General features: G+C 40.8%; 1 protein-coding gene across 1 annotated transcript in view; it reads right to left on the bottom strand.

The window, feature by feature from the left end:
* TAB2 (TGF-beta activated kinase 1 (MAP3K7) binding protein 2) overlaps nucleotides 1-10,323 on the bottom strand; it is a 60,370-nt gene extending 50,047 nt beyond the window's left edge. Inside the window, exon 1 of the mRNA XM_059468308.1 lies at nucleotides 10,302-10,323. The gene's annotated coding sequence lies outside the window, so the exon portion shown is untranslated. The remainder of the gene's footprint in view (nucleotides 1-10,301) is intronic.
* Nucleotides 10,324-21,554: the final 11,231 nt, after the last annotated feature.

Genomic DNA, 21,554 nt, shown 5'->3' on the forward strand with positions numbered 1-21,554 from the left:
ATGCAAATGGATACTTCTCAGAGGAACTGGCAAGAACCAAAGTATTAAAAAAAAAACACCTCATGCTTTAATTTTGTGATATCACCACAATTTCCCCCATAAATAAATAGCAAAGTACTATTCCTTCCAATTACATTCTAACAAGAGGTTCAGAAAGGATGATAAAGTAGTGACAACAAATTTTTAAGTTCATAAGGCAAACAAAGCTGCACTGCTAGGCTTCTCCTAAAACAATTTAAAATCCCAGTCAATCCATGCATACCAAAAAACAAAGCTACAGCAGCAGAGAAGGTGGCAATAGTAAACCAAAATGAGAAAGGGCTTTTGAAAGCAGTGAATTCGACAGTCTGCACAATCACTGCAGGCATTCTGCAGCATTTATTGACATGACAGTGTAAGGTGATGACTTGCCCTTATCACAAACAGGCAGCAGCTTGAAGTCACACAGACAATGCTGAAATACTGTTTTGTCCAAGACTCTGGAAAACTTCAAACATAAAGACAAATTTCTTTTACCTAACAAGATTCCATGCTAGTATAACTCTGAATATTTTTCTAGATTATGTATTCCTCTGAAACTATATTATGTTGAGGCAAGTTGAAGGTCTCAATCTCATTTGCGTTGGCAAGAATTTCCTCACTCATTGATGGGGAGTGGAAAAATCCTTCCAGAGAGCTGTCCCTGGCTCTGCACTGAAGAAACATAAGCTTCAGTTTGGCCTGTTCTTTTGGCTGGTTTCAACAGGAAGGAAGCCTGTAGCTTCATCAACTCTGCTAACTCCATTAGGTGGTACTTGAAGATACTCTCTTGTCACAGCAATACTACTGGCAACCAAAATCCCTAAGAAATCAAGCAAAACCAATATAATAAACACAAGCAAGAAAACACAAGAGAAAGCACAGCCTAAGCTTTAGCGTGAAGAAGTTGTTGGTATCTGCCAGCCAAGAATGTGAACATGCAGGCTAGATTAGCAACTACTGCTGAGTTCCAAAGTCCATTCAAAATCTGCAACTGAAAGAGAACACCTACACACTACTTTTAATTAACCCATCTTTAAATGAAGATTTGTATTCATGAATATGTTTGAATAGCAGATTATAATTTAAGAGATTCACTAGTTTTGTCTTATAACCACTAAAGGTTATAAAAGGCTCCAACTCCAACAAATAATGCTCCCTTGTAGTATACAGGCAAAGCATGAACATCATTACAAAACATCTGTTTTGCTATCCTAATTTAGCCACATTTTTCCTCAAGAGTTCATCAAGTGCTGCACCTTTCCTCTCAATCTTTCTCTTTCCATAGTTTACATAACTCATTGCACTTACACTTACCTATTAGCCACACTTTAACTAGTTTCAGTGGAACCTGAATTTCCTACTGCACTGCAAAACTGAACTACAGCATTTAAAGATCAGAAAACCTTAGTAAAAACCTTTCTTATTGACAAAGAGAAGACTGCTAGGATTCTTGCAGGCACCATCACTTAAAGCTAATTAAAACACAGCTGTTGAAAGCATTTAAGGCTCCTTGATTATGTGCAGATAAAAGGAAAAAACTACTGTTAGCACCTTTCATCCAGGTAGGTCACTAGTGAAGATTTTAGTGGTAGAATCCACATATATGTGTTCTGTGGTGAAGTTAGTTGAACTAATTAAATTAGTTCAACTTATGAAGTTAGTTCTACTTTTGAAGGGCTAGCTTTTAATTTACACCATTTCAGTATTTCAGCTGGTGACTGTGAACAGCTGCAGTGCCACAGTGAGTAAGGATGAATCCTTGAGCAGGTCTTATTTCTCTTCATAGGACCACTCTCAGGTCTACACTTTCATCATCCACAATACCAGCTTAATTAACTCTTATTACTTCTATGTATCTATTCTCCTGCTTTTTCTACCATATCTCAGAAAAACCTATTTGTGGGCTCTGAGGAAAGGATGGCAAGTCCATGCCCTGTCACTGATGTAGCATAGAACAATCCCCTCAGTGTGAAGTTACAGGAGGCCACCAGACTGATCCAGCAGCTCCTCAGCACCCAGGACTTATTCTCAGCCCAGGAGATCACCTCAGTTTAACAGCAATCTGGTTCATTTTCTAACCACCCATACAGAAACTGCCCTGGCTCACAGACAGATGAGGCCAGAACAAGGGAGCAGCTGCTTGTGTCAGTGAAAGCAGTCTTCTCTGTTCAGTCACAGCAAAATATGGCCCCTGACGCTCATGAACACTTCGTGTTCTTCCATTTTTTACTCTAAACCTCCTATCTCAAAGCCATTTTTTATATTACTTCAAGAGTAATTAATGTATGAAGAATACTGACAAAATAGCGAAAGCAGTCCTTTCATGGTGGCTAGGGCTATTTTTGTATCAATAAACCAAAACAACTCACTCAACATTGCAGCTCTTCCAGAAAAGCAGCACCATTCTGCACATGTGACCACACTACACCTCCAATCTCTGCATGCAGACTGCTGCACCATGGAAGGATGACACTTTCATCCATCCAAACCATGCAGCCATCCTTGGTACCTTTCCCAGCTTTGACAAAACCAATAGCATCAGAACGGCCAAGATACCACATTGTCAAACTGATATTTTTCCTCCACAGGATGTGTATGAGAGCCCTACTGGCAGAAACTATATTTCCTTTCAATCTGGAAACCACAGGGGTTTTCAGCCCCATGCAGGGGAAAGAAGAAACAATTAATGGGTATTTTCTCTGAACCTTGCTGCTTAACACAGGAGACTGGAACGAACAGGAATTTCCACAATTCAAATGACAGCTTTCACCTGCTGCTGATGATTTATTTTATTCTCCCTCACCAGATATTGTGGAAGAGGAACAAAAAAAGTGTTGCACTTTACACATGGAAAAGAAAGATCAACATGTGCTTCTTGTAGAGGCACAAAAACTGACCCTCTAGCAACTTTTTTTACATATATGTTCATACTAAGTTTTAACTCAGATAAAAATCAAAATTAAATATGTATTTTTAAGAAGTTGCTTGTGGTCAAATTTTCCTTGTATTCAACTCATTTTCTGAAGAAATAAGATGTTCTTATTCAGAGTGAAGCCCCAAGTGTGTCACAGATGGGATCCACTCTGATAACCTTCAACTCTCAGCTTTGATACACCAACTTCTACCCTAAGCAGCTACCAATGAATACAAGCTAGTGAGGGTCTAACTCAAGCAATGTCATACCTCTTCTATGAGTTTTCCAGGCAAATATTAAAAGTAATGTCAAAACATCACTAAATGAATTACAGCTATCAAAGACAGTTTTAATTAATTTTTAAAGACTGGAACAATTTTAAAATTACCGGAGAACTAACAGGCCTAATAAATGAAATATAAAAATACTTTGCTAAATGTCTTTGTCTAATCCAATATATGTTCCTAGGTAAATAAATTCATTATTCATGGGACTGCAAACTCTTCTAGGACTGACTTATTTGATAAATATTTATATACTGCCTTGCACAAAAGGGCCTAATACACATTAAACTCCAGTCAATACAATATAATAATCTGGTATTGGCAGTTATTACAGTAAGACAGTTTTAAATACACAACTTTTTGCATACAAAATAATCTTATCCTCATTTACCAAAGACAAGAGTGGTACTTAAAAAAAAAATGGAGAGAGCAAGACACCAGATTTTTTTACTGCTTTCTACTTATCAACCTAAAATGCCTTTATAAGCACACTTTTGCTGAGCCCCTGGAGATTGTCTGTTCCCAGGCTTAAGGCTGTTAGACTTAAGAAGGCTCTTTAGGAAAGATAACCTACTATTCCCTTTGAAAAACAAATGCTTGTTCAACAAATGGAAGTTGCAGTTTGAACCAGTTGAGTGACTAGAAAGAAATCCAAGTACAGAACTCAGAATTTTTTTTTCTATCATTCTCTCAGGAAAGCCTGAATGAAGCAGGGGAAAACTTAGCAATGATACTGTGAAGAAGAGACAAAATGGGAATGAAATGACAAGTGCTGAATGAGTCTCTTAAGAAAGATTAGAACAAAAAGAATGGCAAAGTCATGTATAAACAAGAGGGCACTAATGCTTCAGCTATAAAGTATACATCAGCATGCCTAGGCAAGGTAAATGGAGAGGATACAAATGACCTGATTTCCTCTTTTCTAGTTCCCCTACAAATATGATACAATGTCAGTAAAGTGGTTGAAGGAAATAAATTCTGCATGACACAGATATTTCAAAGAGTAAAGAAAAAATAAACAGAAAAACTATGAATGCTGTAAAAAGACAGGAGAGTACTGCAAAGAGATGTGAAGCACCACAGATGCAGGGAGGGGCAACCTCAGCTCTTAAGACTTTAAACTCAACATGAATCAACAAAAGATGCAATTACAGACCACACTGTACAACTTAAATATTTCTTTAATTGTGTGCCTTTCCCCCCTATATATAGGTGAAACAGTTAATTTTTTTCTGCCTGGGGAAATCAGGCTTAGGACTTACACATGGAAAGACTTTTCTGCATTTCTAGCCTTCAGTACAAAACAGAAATCAATTTCCAGAACACAGACAGCTTCAAGAAGAGAGATGATTTATCTGAATGTACATGTCACTCACAGCTTCTGAGGCATCAGATCAGTAACTAATGTCTGTGGTGTAGTTAAATTTTGAAACATACTGTATTTTTTTAGTTACTTCACTAAACCTGTCTTATTTACCCTGTTAAAAAGGGCATTTGGAGAACATGTTGATAAACTGATGGATCAGCATGGGATTTTTACACACAGTGTAATTTCCTTTGAAAAATGCATTATAAAGCCCTAGCTTTGACAGTCTCTAAGAGTTACTCCCTAAACATATTTATGCTTGATCTTTCCACAAGTCACTTATAAAAACACCTGACAACAGGAAAGTATATTCATGAAAAATAAAGACAGGCTGCAGCAAATAAAATTAAACGGTTGCTGTTAAAGAGTATTTCCCATCTGCCAGTGATTTCTTACACACTTTTACTAGCACTGTGGACAAAAGAGAGGCGTACCAGGCAAATACTCATTTCTAGACTCAAAAAACTCCATAAAATCTTTAGTCTGTAATAAACCTATATTAAAAAACAAGTAATTTCAGGCTTACTAAAACAATTTGATACTACCATGGCTCACCTTCACAAATAAATCAGGGAGTGCATCACATGTACCATTGCATGCAACAGCACACAGAGACATGACTGAAGTGTACTACCACCATGCAACCAACATGTAAGTCACATTATCTAAAGAAACTCTACCTATACATGATGCAACAATAAAACAATGTTTTTGATGGTGTATTTTGAGAAAAACATGTATGTCTTACACACTTACGTAACTCCTCCCTTACTCATGCACATTCTTGCCCTGTGCTGCTTCACACACTGTGCCAGTCTGGGCACTCCTGTTGAATCAGACCCACACAAACACAAGAGCAGCCACAGCTCAAGAGACTCTGTCATGAATGGAAGCAACAGTATCACCAAATTTTTTTTTCAGTCTTCATCTTCTTAAGAACCTACTTAAATGTGATTTTTGTTCAGGATGCTGTCCCAGACAGTGCAGAAGTAATCAAGTCCCGCTTCCCACAGATTTCTCTGTGTCTCAGCCATGCCCTTGTGCTCCGATCAGTCACATTCCACCTCTATCCCAGACATCCATTATCTTACCACTCTCTCCCAAGCACTGGCCACAATACACTTAACCTCTCACATCCTCCAACTACTGACTGGAGAAAGGAGTACAGCACCTCACACCTGGTTCTTACCCCACAGACAACGGGGAGCTAAGTACAGGTAACTGCTAAATTCATGCCAAACCTTCCCCTAAAGAGATGATCTTAATGAAGCCATCAACTCTAACGAGTTTAATTTCTGTTCAACATTATTATAATGTAAAACCTTTCACACCTTGACCCTTGGCTAATTTCTCTGCTGAAATTTTGATGAGCTCAAAATTTACTGAGACACAAGATTAAATGAAATATGATTGCTCAAGATTTGTGACTTTAGAAAAGCAAATTAAAGAGAGTTAATCACTACACAAATATACAAAACCAGCAACTATTTCTTAAAAAACCCTACAAAAAATAGGTGCATCTCAACATTTTATCCACAAGAGAACAGCTGATTCTGAACTCCCAAACTGCAAAAATTTATTTTCTAGCATGTCCAATTAACTAAGGCTTCTTAAAGAAATTGCATTTATGTGTTTTGCTTGTCCTTTTAATAACTACTTGCATCCTCTGATTATTTTCAAGTGCATTTTAAAGGAATACAAAATCCCATGGATAAAAAGGGTTCTACAACTTCTGTGAAAACTGGCAGCTTTGTAGAAAAAAGTAACTTGAAATCATGCTTTCAATGAGAGTAAAAGCAGGTTCAATTCTGCCTGCTCCATTGGCAGCCCCAGAAGACCAGCCAGCACCACATGGCACCAGATTTGATTAATTCTGGAACAAGCATAAGATACTTTGCATTGAAGTGGTAATCTACCTTAAGTAAATCATCAAAGCAGTGAGCATATAAAGTGGCTTTGTCCTATTTTTGGCAAATTCTAGCAAACCTAACAATATGACTACAAGGTGTACAGTCCTGGTTGCTTGGGTGATCACTTCTAAAAAACTCACATTTACAATCTACATTTTTCTTCTGCCATGGAGTATTCCTAAGGTAATGATTTTTAAACACTAAAGGGAGTACAAGGTTTAAATCCATGCTGAAACACTGATTTTTAAATAATGGAAAAATTAAATTCTGTTCATAGTACAACCCCAATCTGAATGAGTTTTAAACCACCCATCACTAAAGACAGTGAAATCTGATCTTCATCTGTGCTTAGAATAGAAAAGAGCTACTCATTTTGCACACTGCTACAAAAACTGGTTCCACACAGCATTTTTCTAAGAGTAGAATGCATATTTCAAACAAAAAAAAAGTATTTGTGTGGTAAAATTGTCTGACTAGGTATTAACTTACAATTTTTTTAGCACATTACCAAATTATGCTTGACTTCTTGCAACCAACAAAAAAACCCCTAATACATTCTAAAAATATTATGTATTTAAGTATTCCTTAACTGCACCTATGGCAGCAAGTATATAGCAAGCGATGCCGTTCATTCAGCAATGGTCATGTTCCAAGAATATCATGATACTACACACAAACCCCACAGATCTTTTAACTTTACTTATGTCAAGCTATTTCACTTGGTTTCACTAGAATCCAATTACTACCAATTAAGGAACACCACCTAAAGGCAGTGTAACAGAAACCAGAAAATTCAGTAAATGTCTGTAGAGCATTTATAGTAACTTTTTGATTGAGAGTTTTACTTACTGATCAGTTCAATAAAAATAAATTCCTAATTTTATTATAATTAGGATAAATGTCTACAAAAACTTCTGTCAGGGAAAGCATCAATATTATGTCAGTGATTTTTTGCTAAGCATTCTCAAGAGAGGGTGAAACTGAAACAACTATTACACTGAAAAACGCCTAATGACATTGGAAAGTTTATAAAAAAATATTATCCAATCTGACAGTTTTCTTGCTTTCACAGTTGCATTTAAATTTGTGAAATCCAAACCAGACCAGGTTGCAAAGAAGGGTTCAAGATGCCTTGGAGCATCCAACAGCATTTCTCCTCCTTGAAACAGAAAGCACACACTTGCCCATTTGAGATAACCTACTACACCAATGAAGTGAGAAAACCCAACTTGAATCACTGTACACATTCGTGGTAAAAAAGTTACCTTTCATGTCAAACATTTAAATATTTGAGTTTTGAATACAGCTTTAAAAAAATCCAGTTCTGAATCACTGGAATTTTTGTTCTGTTTTCTGTAAAAGCACCAACAGTAACATGGTTCAGCATTCCGCTTGCAGCAGCTCAGAAAAGATCAGCCTGATCCCGCAGTCCTAAATTTACAGTCATTTCATAAACTTGACGTCACGTCTCACCAACTTATTTCTTCCAGTGTTTCCAACCATGGAGATCATGATAAGGAAGGCAGCACTTGCAACAGGATGAACAGTAACACAGCTTTATGTTTCAAAATACACTCAAACAAAGAACTAGTTCGCCAATAGCTCTTTAAGCTATAATAGCTATAAGCTATAGCTATAATATAAAATATTCTGGCAAGAATATTTTTTTTCTGAGAATAATCTCTTGAACAGATGACAGGTTTAATTCTACAAGACTCAAAAAACACAGAGTTACCTATAACACCAAAAACCATTATAAAACAACACAAGACCTTGGCCTTCAAAGCAACGCCATGGTGCAGAAAACCACTATCTTCTTCTGTTCTGTCACTGCTGGAAAAGAGAAGTTTCCACAGGACACTGTCATAGGAAGAGTGCCCATTTTCAAGAATTGTATTATTGTATCAGCACACACAAAGGAAGAGAGTAGAACCATTTGACTTCTCTTGTATTGAGAAAGATAATGGTTTGCATTTCACAAAGATGTGAAAAGCTGGCATAAGCAAAGGTAGCATGGCAAGATGGCACTGCTCCCACAGGTAATGATAGGGATGATCTTTATCAAGTATCTCTTAAACACAAAATTGGGATGACCCAGACTGAGTACCTCCCCCAACCACCTTCCTTGCCTCTTCCCCTTTGGAGGCTCTCACCCCTGTGAAGCAACACGAGAAAAACCACCCTGGTCTTCTCAGTTTTTACAAGAAATTGAGACTCAACTGAGGCTTCATTCTGCTGCAGCACAAATCAAGGTACTATCTACAGTTAAGAATACTGAAGTTTAACACATGGATCACAGTCACAACTGACTGAAGTTTTCATTTAAAATGGAGAGCAGGACTCACTGAAGCTGATGACATGTCTCTCCTAAGGTGTCAGTGGAACTTCCCTCTTGCCAAAAGCAGGTATCAGCATATAATTACAATTGTAATTACATACAGTTACAACAGTATAGGCAAAGAACAAATAATTGAAATTTGTATGTGAAACACAAATGCCCAATTATCTGGCAAATCAATAGCTAAGCTGAAAATTGATCCTGATTTCAGCAAATTGTAGCCAATAGTGAATATAATGCTATTGCTACAGCATCATTAGCCCTCCTTATAAAGTAGTGTACAAGCAGTACCATTTTGGTGGGTAAAATCATGACATGAACTAATTTGAACAGTCTAAGACTCTATCTGACTTATGCTGATGTTTAGAAGGCATATGTGAGAGTATTGAAAATTATGTGCAGCACCATTTCCAGCGTTCTACAGGTGAACTTCAGAAACTGCTTTATCAAGTCTGTATCAGATATCCTAAACTTATGACTAGAAAACCACATCTGAAACCCACTCCTTGCTAACAAGCATCCCTATGGAATTCCTTTTTTATGTATGTGCTTACCATCATTAATACAGAAACACAAGTCTTGGGAACAAACCAGGCCCTGCCGAGCCACCAGGCACAGCACAAAGAACACCAGATTTCTGCCCTGAAGGCCTTGCCTACATCTAACAGGACTGAGCATTCAGACTTTCATACGAGCCTTCCAATGAATGAGACAGAGTACTATACACCTCCGCAGAGCGTTCCCACGTCTCTCAGAGGGACAAAACAGGAAAAGGGAAGAAAACGAGAAGCGCTATGCATCTCCCCTCTGCAAAAGCCCTCTTATCAGAGCCATTTCAAGAATGTCTACTCGACAACTAAATTGACTCGAATAATGGAAACCAACGTCCCAAATATACTATATATGGAATCGAGCCCAGCCAGCCCCCGCAAAGACACGGGGCACCAAAACCTCCCACCTCAGACATTCGGGTACTCATCCTCAAATGGCGGAGTCTCGCCCAGCGCACTCACACCTGTCACCTGCCAGGCGCCGCGCCAGCCCCTCCCTCTCTCTCCCCCTCCCTCCCGCAGCCAGGCGAGCCCGCTGGCAGCTCCCGCCCCTCCCCGGGTAGCCGCAGCCCCCCGATCCCTCCCCGCGTCGGGAAGCTCCAGCGACTCGCGAAGGAAAATAAGTTTCCATCTCTCTCCGAACGCCCCGCTGCGCGGAGCCTTCCCGTCGCCGCTCTTCCACCCCGCCCCAGCACGCCGGCAGGAGCGGGGTGCCGGGGCTGCTCCCTCCCCTCGCACAGGCCTTCCCCGTCTTCCTCACCCTGGCACAGCCCGGGGCGCGCTGAGCGGCCGCGGAAGCCCCGGGCCCCCCGCCCCTGCCGGCCCCCCGCGCCTCTCCCTGCAGCCCCCCGGGGATGGGACCAGGAAACCGGCCCGGGGAGCCGCCACCAGGCCCGTCTCGGCGGGGTCAGCCTTACCCTGCTGCCGCTTCTCCTCCTCCTCCTCCTCCTCCTCCTGCGCCGCCGCCTCCCCCACCACCACGGCAGCAGCCGCCGCCACTACCGCCGCCACTACCGCCACCAGCGCCGCCGCCGCCTCCGCCCGGCAGGGGGGACCCCGCCGACCCGACCCTCTCCGCAGCCTCCCGCCGCCGCCGTTCCGCTCCGCGGGGGGAGGAGGCGGAGGAAGGAGGAGTAGGAGGAAGGAGGGCAGGGGGGTCCGTGCTGCCGCGGCGGCGGGCGGGGAGGGCTGGGGCTGGGTGAGGGTGTGCGTGCGGTGGCTGTGGCGGCGCCGCTCCCGCTCAGCCGGAGCCGCCGCTGGGGCCGCGCGCCGCTCCCGGCCCCCTCCCCCCGCGCTCTCTGCGCTCCGAATCAAAATAGAGCGACAATATGGCGGCGGCGGCCCCAGCATCGCGAGACCGCGCCGCGAGCGCTAACGGGGATCGCCGCGCGCCAATGGGCGCCGGGGCGGGCGTGGGGGGTGGGGGGGAGGGGGGCGCGCGGGCGGTGCCTCCGCCGGCTCCGCCCTCAGGGCGGGGCGAGAGCGGGAGCGGGAGCGGGGCCGCCGCCTCAGAACCGGGACCCCGGCGGGACCGCCCCGGGACACCGGGATGAGCGGGAGCTTTCAGCGGCTCCTTCCTGCTCCGCCGCCACCGCCCCGCCTGGCCCGGCGCCAGAGGAGGGAGAGGGGGAAGCGGCGGTGGCGCGTAGGTGGGCTGCCCGCCTGGAAAGCAAGCAGGGTGTGAATGGGCTGGGGAAGGAAGGGCAGCATCTGCAAAAGGAAAAAAAAATCCAAGGAAAATTAATATTAATTAAACCCTCTTCCTCCCGCCCCCCCAGTTTATAAACAAAACGGTTATTTCGAGGCAATTGCCAGACGCTTTCTCTCAGAAATAGGAGTGCTTACTCCACATTACTCAAAGTACGTGATTTCCATCATCCCTCTGAGGTAGAGCTCTGATTAATCATCTCCCAAAAATGCCGCCAGGCGAACGGGACCCGGTATGCTGGTGAATCCCTCTTCCCCTCTGAGCCCCACCAATACCCTGGCTCAGACCACAATATGCATCCTTAATTTTAGTGGGGTGTCCAAGTAGGTCTTTATATTTCGGTAATTTGGGAAGTTTCAGCTTCAATGAAAAGACAACTTTCTCATTAAAAACATCCAGTAAATCAGTTGAGTTTCAGAGTTGTGATACCTTACACTATCTACTCCTTCCTATATTTGCTTTCTTCCTGCATCTCTTGAATCATCCTCCTTCATCCCTGCAGTGAGCAGGTGCTGCCCATGTTGTATAACAATAGTCCATCCATCCATCCATCCATCCATCCATCCATCCATCCATCCATCCATCCATCCATCCATCCATCCATCCATCCATCCATCCATCTTTGTGTCAACTTACTTGAAAAAATACAGACACAAAAGTCAAACACAGAAATAATTTTAAAGTAATCTTTATTATCTATAGCAGAAAGAAATTGCCTGAAGCCCTGTAACCTAGAATGGGACCTGGAAAGGAATGGGATGTGCTGAAGCTTTCATGTTTTCCCACACAGTGGGACTAGGCTGGAATCAACAGAGAGAAAGGTTTTCTCCACCACCTTGATTCCCAGAGGCACCAGTGGTTTCCCACAGATGCCAGTGTGTGAAGGGTACTACAAAATGGGCAGGCCATAATCATCTCAAACCTTAAAACTATCCCTTGCACTATCCATTTCAGTGGTGTGACAAGAGAGAGCTGCACTTTCTTTGTAAGACTCAGCTGTTAGACTGGCCAATTAACAATTGCAACACTGAATGACAGAGACTAATACAAAATCTAGCATGCTGTACCAGGAACTAAATTACTCATGACAATTGAGGCTAAGTGTTCTGTTAGAAGAAATAAAGACAACCTTGCCATTGAAACAATGGATATTTGCAGAAATGATTGGAAATGCATTTTCTAAATGAAAGCATTAATAAGTGAAAAAACCCCTCTCAGCTACATTTAGTTAAAGCTGTCAGAATCCCAAGGGAAGCTACTGCAAGGACTGACTGCTTGGAGTAGGCAGGGAGAGAAAATACCAAGGAGTCTAATAGTGAGTTGTTATGCTGTGATGGGGGGAAAAATAGAAAAAAGGGGAAGAGGAAGACAGCTTTTTTCCCTCACAAAATGTGGAAATATAGGGGTGGGTGGGTGTGTATGTACATTCCATTAAGAATCAGTTGCTTTCATAAGCTGCAACAGAGAAGTCTGCAGTTCTTTTGTACACGAGCAGCATGAAGGATGGAATGCCCATGTCCAAACCTTATTACTCAGCCTGTCTTGTGTCATGCTTATACAGAGAATCACTGAGATTTGTTCGTTAGTTGTAAACAAAATAGTATTTCCCCAAACAGACAGAAATTATTGCAGTTCATTACAGCCATAATGGGTATTGGGGCACCTAGAAAGAAGGTGCAGTGGGAACATCAGGTCACAGCTGTACCAGGCACTGCCCCACTCCAAGTGTTTGGGTGCATTAATGAAACCTTTCTCTTTTGCCACCTGTGCTGTAGACATGTTATGTAGGCATGGTCTGCCTGGTCGTTGCTCAAGCACCCTGCTCTTCAGCTTTCCAGCACAACTGTTTCAAACTTTGTTAAGCCATTCCTGACCTTTCAGACAGATAGGATAATAAACTTACATGAATATGTTTTTTGCACAAGAAACTCAGTTTATTTTGCTAAGTTTAATACCAAGTTAAATATTTGACCCTTTTGCCTACAGTTGCTAAAACAGGGATTTACCACAGAAGAGTGAGACCGCTTCTCACTGTGCTATCAGCAGAATTTACTGCAATGCTTAAGCACTGGGATCATGTGAGTGAGCTGCACTGTCCCCCCCACCCCTTTTCCAGGCTCTCCACACCACATCTATGTCTGAGCCTGTTGCTAAAGTAGCTCTTCTCCTATAGCAGCTTATTTTGGATCAGTTTTTAGCACCTTTCCAAAATCTCAAAGCACAACTATTTAGGAAATCAGATTTTTGTAGTGATATTAGAAATTAACTGTTTTCCTGTGTATCTGAAACAAGAACCTGGCAGATCTATCTAATAGTGCATTCTAAAAGTAACTTACCATGGTGCAAATCAAAGCTCTGTCACCAGTGAGGCACAAGGCCTTGCATCTTTCCCTTGAGATTTTAGAGATTACTCCCCTTTTTGCCATAGAAGGTATGAGTTCATGTTTTTTAAACCTTCATCAGACTGTTTATATTTTTCCCTGCTAGAAAATGAAATTTTGAATAGGTTTGGGGAATGATTCTTAACATATTGTACAGAAAAGCTATTTCTACAAAGTACAGTCAATTCCATCAGCTTGCTACTGACAATTCTGATGCTGAAATTTCCTGATGCTCTTTAGGAAAGGTAAGAGGAGGAGTCCAGTTAAAATCCACAACAACTGGCATAATTATTTCTGTAATTGAGTTTAAGAGTCATCTTCCACAGCAAAAGGTAGCATTGGCAGCTTTAAAGACACTTTTCCATTGAACATTCTACTGGCAAATTATTTTTTGTTCTTCTAGATAGGAAGTCTGTCAGTCCTCCTATTGGAAGGGTGACAAAAACAGAAGTAGCATTCATTGGCCAAGGACAGTCCTTGCAAGCTGCTAGCCTGAGGTTGCAACCGCAGCTTCTCCTACAAAAACAATTAGAATTTGAATTAATAACATGACAAGGAAGTACAGAAATTCACCTTATTTCACAAGCAATTTCAGGCACTGTACTTCTCCCATTCCGCGTGGAAGTTACCAGCTGGGTGCAGTTACAAGAAGCTGTTGTGCCCCGAGGTTTTCCTTTGCAATCTGCAGAACACAAACAGCTCCTGTTATTACTGCTGAGACTCCCTTCTTTTCCAGGTTGCTGCTGTCCTTTCTTCAAGATAGCACCGGCCTTTTCACTTCCTAGCAGCTCATCTGTTTGGGAGTGGAGCGCAAACATGACATGTGCGATAAGGATGTGATTAAGAGGTGCCTTAGTAGTTCATGAGTTCTAGCAGCTTCACAAGATTTGGATAAGGCCTTTGCTGAAGGAAAGTCCATTGAGATTTTGAGGACAGCCAGCCTACCCAGCCTTTTCAGTGGTAAAAGCATAGGGACCTGTGTTACAGCAGAACATTATTGCAGTCTATGTATTAAACTGACATGCAGAAATAGCATGTTTTGAGACTTGGTAAGACTTTTTGTAATGCATTAAAAAACCCACACTTGTTTATATTGATCATGAGCATACTGGGATAATGTTTATTCTGAATTTTTTTTTCAACAATTGTTTTAAAAAGTGGGGAAGATAGTCATAATAAATCAGTCTTTTGAGTAAGTAGGGAAGAGTGCATCCTTGACATATCTTTCAGAGCTCTGAATAAGAGAAATTAAAAATGTGTGAATAAAAACTCATATGCTCATATGACATACAGTTGAGTCAGTAGCTACTAGGGAGACAAATTTAATATTACTTAATGCTATGATAAACCTTTTTCATTAAACTATTTTATGATAATTCAAAGACATAAAGTATAAAAAGCCAAGACCATCTGAGTCTTCAAAATACTTCAGGAGAAACACTGATTATGTTTATTCCCAAATCCTCTGTTTCCTATGCTTTGTGGGAAATGGAGTAGAAAGTAATGATAAAAATTTATTCCACTTTTCTTAAGATTTATGTAATACTGGTATAGAGTTCCTACATGTCTCTAGGGTCTTGATCAGCAAGACACCTTTAGTCTCATGCTAAAGTCCATCTCTATTCAAATACTTTTCAATCACTTGCTTAAACTTTATGCTGTGTTGAAACCTGAGACAAAGAATGGGTTTAAGTGTTTCTGGACAGGTATAACTTGCTGAGTTGAGACAGGAAACCTACCTTGAAGTCCAAACAAATGACTTGCCTGTTCCAGATACAAATCAGGCATGAATGTTTTCATAGTGAAAACCCTTGCAGAATGTCTTACAGCTCTTTCTTTCTCTAGCTACTGATTTTAACCTCTTCTGTCTCAGTGACTTCAGCCAAATCCCTTCCCTTTCCACATTTTGAAAATGTGAGAAATGAGAGTGAAAACTGCAAGATACTTAATCTTACTATATATGTTAACACACAAGGCGCAAAAATTATATTAAGTTTAAATTTCCCTAAATGTGAAGGAGGCTGTTTGTAGGCTAGTATATTTTAAAAAGAACCCAAAGTACTCTCTAAACCTAAATGTTTCAAGGCATTATATTTCTCTGTCTTCTTCTGGCCTTCTGCCCCACCGCTGTAATTTCCTTATCACCCAATAATAAAACTCTCTGAACAAATCCTGTGCCTGCTATTAAGGAAAATTAAAGCTTAGTACAAATTCTCTGCATTCTTTCTTCTCTTCAGCTGCAGTCCTTGACAGCTTGCATGGTACAAATGAAAGCCTTTAAGCCACCCCACATAAAAAAAAAGGCAACTCAGAGCTTTGTAATGCTGATAGGTATTAGACAAAGTCAATTTTGAAGAAGAGGGTACTGGGTCCCCCTTTTGAGTGGAAAACCCACTAGTGTAACAAAACAATCATGTGAGCTTATATATGCACTGTGCTGGTTTGTTTCCTTCTGGGTCTTGTGCAAGCCCTTGTAAGGAGAAGGCAGCTTATTCCAGGTCCACTGTGTCCTAGGTCTGTCCGAGACTGCCAGCAGAAGTGAAAATTGTGGGAATGCATTTCTCTATGTAACCAGTTGTCCTCTAGCTACTGCATCAGAATCCTCAAGTTCCTGTTATACTTGTTTGATTTTCAAGTTCTAAATTGAGCTGCATTTCAGTCATAATCCTCTGTGGTTTCACCCTTTCTGTGGGAAAAGATCACTTGTGTGCACCCACAATTAAAAATGTTTCAGTATCACAGAACAAAATATTAAGAAATACTAAACTTCCAAATCATCAGCTCACTAGCATGAAGAAAGATCAACTCTTTTCCAAAGTAATATTCTTGATACAACTAGAAAAACGAATACAGAAAAGACAGTGGTCATTTGTGAAAACAATCAGCTACCACTGCACCTGTTTTCAGCTACTACATTGTCACATAGTGAAAGAAGAGGAAATTGTGGCAAGTTTGTTAGGAGATGCATGACATACTTATTTAAAGGAGAGCATTCATCTCCAAAACTTTTAGTGTTCACTTGTTGGTACATTTTTATCTTGAGATCTTCTGATAAATAACAACATATCTTAAAACTCCACAAAACTCTGTTCTTCTTTCAGGAGGGCATCCATTCTGCAAAACACACAAAGCCCTCTAGACCATAACCCAGAAACTATAACCCCAGCTAAGCCAAACACAAATTTGTACTTAGATTTAGGCATAGGAAAGTTTTGTTGGCTTTATTCAACTTGCTTAAAATTAAGCATATGTTTTAACACTTTACTGGATTAGGGCCTATGTCAGCAAAATAAATTTCTTGGGAAGAAGTAATAAAAATGTAGCTTGCAGTGAGGGACAGCAGAGCCATTCACAGTTACAGAAGCTTTAAAACACTAGCTGGTATTTATACATTTAGAAAAGAAATCAGGCGTGAAACAAAACATTTTAGATAGCAAACCAATTAGTCTGCTACAGAATATTGTTTTTTTTTAATTTTCATTTGAAGAAAAACATTTTTTTGCATCCTTGCACCCCCAAAAGCGAATTGATTTGCACATCAAGGAGAAACAGTTTTTGCAAGCACAAGTTTCAAAAGCATTTTCCCCACTGTTTAGTAACAGCTTGGCTGTTCCAGATATACCATTGCATTCCCTGGAGAAGAGGACCAACAGGAGGCCAAGCTTTTTAAACAGTTTCATTACACACATGCACCTGAATTTGCTCATTCAAGTTCACATAATTACATATACACTATAAATGTCAGCTAACTGATTCTCCTGTATGCATTGTGCACTGGTGTGTATTTATTTTTTATGCTAAGAATATCTCTGAATATTTGATGTTGTAGGTTTATCCTTTAAAGAGAACTTACATCATTCTCAAAACCAGAAGGAATACAATTCTACCAGACTATGTCCGTGCTAATTTTAATTTTTCCAGCAAAACCTTTCTGTTGCTAACAACAGTGGGGCAAAGTATGAATTCTAGTGTAGCTGTTTGCTTCTTTGGCATTCAAAGCACAGGGCTATCTGTCATCATTCAGAGCTGCTCTATCTTGTGTGAAGGGCCACACACCCTTCAGGAAACCCAGACCTGGGAGGGGCAGAGCTGGAGTTGCCCTCTCTGTGACGAGGCAACACTTGGATTGAATCAGGCTCTGTCTTGGGTGGGTGATGAGCAAGTCAAGCGTTTATAGGTTGGGTTTAAAGAGCAGACTGGTCAGGGTGGGACTGTGTGGTGCTTGCTGCAGGCCATCTGATCACAGGGAGGAAGTAGGTGAGGCCTTTTACAGACAGCTGGAAGCAGCCACAAAGTCACAGGCATTGGCTCTTGTGGGGGACTTCAACCACCCTGACATCTGCTGGAGGAACAACATGGCAAGGCACAAACAGTCCAGGAGGTTTCTGGAAATTGTTGGCCACAACTTCCTGACACAGGTGGTGGAGGAAAAAACGAGTAATGGTGAGCTGTTCGACCATGTACTACCAAACAGGGGAGGCTTTGTTGCATATGTGAGGGCTGGGGGCAGCCTCGGCTACAGCCACCATGAGATTCAGTATCTTGCATGGAGGAGGAAGGAACCCTGCAGTTCAGGAGAGCTGCCTTTCAGTGACCTTCTTGGAAGAATCCTGTGGGAACTGGCCCTGCAGGGAAGATGGCTAGTCAATATTCAAGCACTACTTCCTCCAAGCTCAAGAACAGTGCATCCCTAAGAGCCAGGATCACAGAATTGTACAAGTTGGAAAAGACCTTTTGGATCATTGAGTCCAACTGTTAACTATCACTTGCAAGTCCAGCATTAAAACTTCTCCATTAGCAGCAGATCTACACATTTTTTTGAACTTCAAGGGACAGTGATTCTGTCACTTCCATGGGCAGCCTGTTCAAATCCTTGACCACCCTTTCACTGAAGAAATCTTTCCTAATATCCAATTTAAACCTCCACTGGTGCAATTGAGGCCATTTTCTCTTATGCTATCACTTGTTAGCAGGGAGAAGAAATCAACCCCCCCCACCTATCTACAGCCTCGTTCAAGGTAGTTGTAAAGTGGGTAAACCTCAATGTCTCCAGACTAAACAACCCCAGCTCCCTCAGCTGCTCCTCACTGGACTTGTGTTCCAGATCCTTCACCAGTTTCATTTGCAGAAGTTGGTGCGTGGGAAGTTTAACCTGAACATGGGGAAGAACGTCTATACTATGTGGGTGACTGACCACTGAAACAGATTACCCAGAGGGGTTGTGAAGTGTCCCTCCTGGTGGTATTCAAGAAGTGTCTGGACACAATCCTGCGCCATGTGCTCTAGGATGTGTTTCTGTACATTGAGGCACCAGCGGTCACAGCAGGACTCTGCATTAACACTTTGGCACTTCCCAGCAGCAGTGGAGCTGTACCAGCAACCTTCTCACTAACATCCTCACAGAGAAAATATGTTACACTTCCACAATTAGTGTCATCTACTCCTTTAGCATTGCTTCACATCTGAATCACCAGGCAATGTGTGTGCATTGTATTCTGCCTTTTCAAAGGGAAAAACCTTCATTCAGAAGACATCATAATTTGTTTTCAAATTAGGTCCTTTACTGATCTTTAGTAGCTCTGTCCTTATAGCCAGTCTTCCAAAGGTGCAAGGTTGCTGAGTGCACAGTCTGCAGGTGTTTGTGCTCATTCTGCATTGCCAGCTACAGCCCCAGAGAACATTGAACAGTTTCTGATAGACACGTTTCTAGTTTGGAACTTTTTCAGAAAATAAGTGTCTGGGCTGAAAGTAGTATCCTTACAAAAGGGAAGAAAGAAGATGGATCTTCTCTCATCCTTATGACACATGAGGGAATCCACTGGAAACATCAGCCTTGACACACATGAAAAGCAGGTTTCATCACTCCACTGTTAATAAATTCCGGATCTAACTGGATTTTACAACTCAGGATCTGCAATCTTCTTTTCATATCTTATTCACAAGGCCCACTGCTCACTCAGAAGACTGGGTGATGGTCCCAGTGCCCTACAGAAAAAACAAACATTTAACAGTAAAATTATTGCATGAAACTTATGAGATCACAGATGGAAAGAAAAGTAGCTTCAAAGGAATGTTTTCTGCAGTAATCCTTACAGATGGTTATGGGACTCTAATTAATAGGGTTTGTTAAAAAAAAATCCATTCTTCCTACCAATTATGTCAGAGGTTGCTTTTTCTTCAAAATTCACCTCTTCACCAGTTCTTCTGAGGTCCTGTGTGGATTTCTGCAGTGTTGTATACAGATACCATTAATCAGGTTAAAGTTTTTAATAATTTTTGAAACTGCATACTTCTAGTAAACCCCAGTGCCACCTGTTCAGCTGGACTAAGCAGTGTAATGCATAATATCATGGAGAAAATATAATGGAGAAAAATGACACATATGAGTCACATCTCAATTCTGCTGTATGGCTGTCATCTGCTACTGATGGGCAGGAGACCGGAACGCAAATTGGAATTGTGCAGGTTTTGCGTTGAGACAGGACTGCAAAGGAGCCCTAGCACTCAGCTGCACATTGACTGAGAGTGTGGCAGAAAGGAAAGTTTCATTTTTTGGCAACAGCAGCAATGCTGGGGCTTAGTCCAGTTGGGCAGGCAAGCTAAGTTGTGCTGAGCTGCAAAAGAAACCAGCTGCAGGGAGCAGGCTAAGGTACAGCACGGCTGGAATGACAGTTCAGGTTCACCAACAGTTAACTCAGCATTGTGTGTTTAAAAGAGCTGTAGTAATGGAACCATAAAAACTCCCACCAGTTGAGACCTCAGTTTGGGAGCTTCCTAATGCATTACATATTTCAAAGTTTAATCATCAGCCCTTCTCCAAGCAAAACTCCTACTCATTTCAGTTAATCTTTGTCAGAATTAGTCCCAGTAGTAGGCAATGCTCTGCAGTAAAGCAAAAATAAGTTTCTAATCACAGAAATTAAGTTCTGAAATAGTCTCCCAACTGTAATGGTGAGTGAAAACTAGATTTAAAATGTAATTAAATTTAATAAATAGGTATCATTGCAGCATCATAGAACTATGTGCAATGAACCATAGAGGTTTATCTGGTTCAATTTCCTAATTACCAAAATCCAATACCTAGTAGTAATCTGAAATTTGTACATGCATTGAATTGTTATTGATTAAAATAATTGTCACTAAATAATTATTTTAGTGAGACCATCATCCTCAGAAAAAAAAGAAAAAGAGAAGATTTAAACCAGTGTTAGTAACTTTTTTAATAAGTAATTTTTCACCTTGTTTATAAATACTTGATGCCCAACAGCATAAACAGACTTTGTTTCTTATTTAGAAAGTATCAGTTTAATTTTTAGGAATAGTATTTCTATCTGGAAATCTTGCTAGAGTACTACACAGAAATTTTTGTTCTGAATAAGGAAGGTCTACAAAGACAATGCATGTATTAAATTGTCAAAGAATCTGTGCGTTTTTGAGGCAATAAATATTCAAGTAATTAGTATGTTTCAAGTATGATTAGTACTCATAGAAACTTAGGGATTTTTAAAATCTGTAGTTTATACCTATACTAGCTTTTATGCATCAGCTTATATAGGAGAGAAGACACTCCAAAATAAAATAAAATACTCAGAAAAGAGAGTAAATTTTAGTTATTTTTTTGATTATGATTATCTTAACCCTGAAAAAAACCCAAAGGAAGATCACCACAAAATAAAAACAGGTGTGGAAAACAGTTAAGAGATGGTGTTACAATGCTGCAGCTGAGACTCATAAGGTATCTGTATAAAGAACAAGTAACACATGTGCTGCACAAGAGGTGACTTTTAAAATATGTAAGTCAAGATGTCCTAAATAATTGGCTTCCTTTTGATTGTTCACCTGTGATAAAGCAATAATTTAATTTATCCAACTTTTAGTTTAAGAATGTATAAGTCATTAATTTTGAGTTGTGATTTCATCTAATTTAATCTACAGCCTTTCTCATAACGGCAGTTCAGATAATGCAGCTTCAGAAAAGGAATTACATAGACCACATGGCCATGTAACTGGGCAATTTAATTACAAGTGCTCTCTGTTTCTTTGAGGTGTGATAAATTATCAAAGAAAATTATATATATGTA

The sequence above is a fragment of the Ammospiza nelsoni genome, chromosome 3 (genome assembly GCF_027579445.1).
Source record: "Ammospiza nelsoni isolate bAmmNel1 chromosome 3, bAmmNel1.pri, whole genome shotgun sequence".
Taxonomy (NCBI): Eukaryota; Metazoa; Chordata; class Aves; order Passeriformes; family Passerellidae; genus Ammospiza; species Ammospiza nelsoni.